Genomic DNA, 2,500 nt, shown 5'->3' with positions numbered 1-2,500 from the left:
GCCCGAGCGATGCTCCCGGTCCGCGCGGGTGTCGTCGAGCGGGCTCTCCCGGGCCCTCGGCCCGCCCAGCCGCGTCGCCGTCGTCGCCGGCCCTGCGCCGGTCCGCCGCCGGGGCCGCCGTAGCCGGGCGCTCGCCGCGCAGCGAGCGCGCGGCATGGGCGTCCCCAGCCGCGTCCCTCCTCCCCGAGCGCAGCGCCGGCTGACTGAGGGAAACCCCGGGCCTCGGGCCAGGCCAGGGGCGCGGTGGTGGCGGCGGACGTCGGGCGCGGCCCCCCGCGGGCGGACGCTCCCCCCGACGGCGGCAGTGGGGGGAGGCACCCCCGCGGGGCCTTAAGTCTGGTTTCCCTCACCCCAGGGTCAGGTACCTAGCGTTCCGCGCCTTCGTCCGCGGCCTTGCCCTACCGCGGAGGAAGCCGGGCGGCGGTTTAAAGACCCGGGCGGCTCGGCGCGCCACCCCCGGATGCGGGGGCGAGCGCGGGGGCGGGCGGGTGCCTTCAGAGGGGCGGGGGTTGCCCCCGCAATGCCTCTGGCTAGGTCCGCCGTCGTCGCGCTCGTCGTCCTCCGGGGGCCCGCCGGGCCGGGGAGGGGACTCTGCTGCCCCCCCCTCTCTGCGGTCCGAGCGCTCGGCCGGAGAGAGCCCACCGCGCGAGGTCGGCCGTGGTCCGGCCCGCGCCTCGCCTCGCCACGGGCGTCCCCGGCGGCGCGTTGAAGCGCGGGCTTCTCGCGGGCCGGGGCGGCGAGCCCCCGCGGTGGGGGCTGGCCCAGGGCGCTTCGCCCCCGCCGGGGGTTTTGTGCGGGCGCGTTGCCGCGGCTCGGCGGCGGCGCCTCTTGCGGCGCGGGCCGCTGCGGACCTCCCGGTCCCTTTTCCCTTTGCCCAGGCCCCAGAGCGGGGCCCCGGCGAGCTGGCGCCCTCGGCGGTCTCGCGCTGCCGGTTCCCCCCCGTCCGGGGCCGGTTTCGGGTGGCGTGACCGCGTCCGAGCGGCGGCGGGCGTCGCTCGGCGTCTCCGGCTCCGGTCCCTCGCCGGAGGGCACCCTGCCACCGGCTGCGGCTGTCCCGGTCCCGGGCCCTGCCCGCGGGCTTCCCCGTTCGCCTTCCCGGCGCGTGCCGGGTGGGGGACGGGCGGGCAGCCGGGGGCGTCCCACCCCCGGTCTCCGCGTGGAAACGGGGAGAGCGGGGGCCCGCCCCCCGGCTCAGCGCCGTCCGCTGTCCGCCTGGCCGCGGGGCCACGGAAGGGGTCGAGCGAGCGAAGCCGGCGGCGCGGTGGCGCCGGGGGAGGATGGAAGGGGCTCGTGCCGCTGGGGTTTGTCGGTCGGCGGGTGCGCCGCCCGGCGAGGGCCGGCGGGTCGCCGCGGTGGCGTCCCACGTGGGCTCGGGCTTTCCGTCTCGCAAGCCGTTTTCCGTCCCCCGCGGCGGGGGGGGGGTTCGGTGGCGAGAGGAAGCCGCCCGAGGGCGCGAGCCGGCCGGGGCTCGGCCCCGGGGCCAAAGCGGGGGAAAAGAAAGTCCGGGATGGGCCGCAGCGGTGGCGGCGTTGGAGGGGCCGGTGCGGAGGCGCGCGCGCGCTCTCCTCCGGCGGGGTTGTGCGCCCGGCCCCCCTCGCTCCCCGGGGCGGGGGGGGGGGGGTCTCCGCTGCCTCGCTTCGTGGCGTCTCCGCGACGGCACGGGGCGGCCAGCGAGAGACACACCCCCCCCCCCGCCGTTGGGTGGGGAAGCGAAGGGGGTTTTCTTTCCCCGTGCACGCGAGGCGAGGCCGGGTTCGGGGCACGTTCCCGGCGGCGCGCGGCGGGCCTCCTCCGCGCCGAGGTCGGAGCGAGCCCGGGCGCCTGGTCCGGCCCCGAAGCGCCGCAAGGTGCGTTTTTCCCTCCTCGGGGGAGGGAAAAAAGCCGGGAGCGCGGGCTCCCCGCCCCTTGCTTTTGCCGCTTCGGGGTTTCGTTTTATTTTCCCCCCCTCTCCTGTGCTTGTACGGTCAATGTGAGGCGAGCGGCCGCCGTGCCGCGCTCTCCGAGGGGCCGCTCCTTTGCGAGCGGTCCCGGCCCCTCCGCGCTGGCGGGGCGGTGCCGAAAAGCCAGACAACTCTTAGCGGTGGATCACTCGGCTCGTGCGTCGATGAAGAACGCAGCTAGCTGCGAGAATTAATGTGAATTGCAGGACACATTGATCATCGACACTTCGAACGCACTTGCGGCCCCGGGTTCCTCCCGGGGCTACGCCTGTCTGAGCGTCGCTTGACGATCAATCGCCGCCTCGGTGCCCGCCGAGCGGCGCGGCTGGGGTCGCCTCGCAGGCTCTCCCCCGGGCGGGGAGGGGCCTTCGTCCCCCTAAGTGCAGACTCGGGGAGCGCTCCGTAGCTCCCCGCTCCCGGAGCGCCCGCTCTCGCGGAGTTCGTCCCGCCGGGGCTTCGCCGGCAGGGGTTCCCCGTTGGTCCAGCGACGCCCGGTGGGGCGTTGGGGGAGACGAGAGCCCGGTTGGGGGAGGAGGCGCGGGCCTCGCCCCCCCCGGCAC

The 2,500-nt window shown here is 77.2% G+C and overlaps 1 non-coding gene across 1 annotated transcript; it reads left to right on the top strand.

Annotated features, from left to right (window-relative positions):
• Positions 1 to 2,069: 2,069 nt before the first annotated feature.
• Positions 2,070 to 2,222, top strand: LOC137459637 (5.8S ribosomal RNA). Its single transcript, XR_010992437.1, has one exon. It is a non-coding gene; the product is annotated as a 5.8S ribosomal RNA (ribosomal RNA).
• Positions 2,223 to 2,500: the final 278 nt, after the last annotated feature.

This window comes from Melanerpes formicivorus, unplaced genomic scaffold (genome assembly GCF_026170545.1).
Source record: "Melanerpes formicivorus ecotype bairdi unplaced genomic scaffold, bMelFor1.0.p_v2 SCAF_383, whole genome shotgun sequence".
Taxonomy (NCBI): Eukaryota; Metazoa; Chordata; class Aves; order Piciformes; family Picidae; genus Melanerpes; species Melanerpes formicivorus.
Note: the sequence above shows the minus strand (reverse complement) of the source record. Positions and strands in the feature narration are given on the sequence as shown.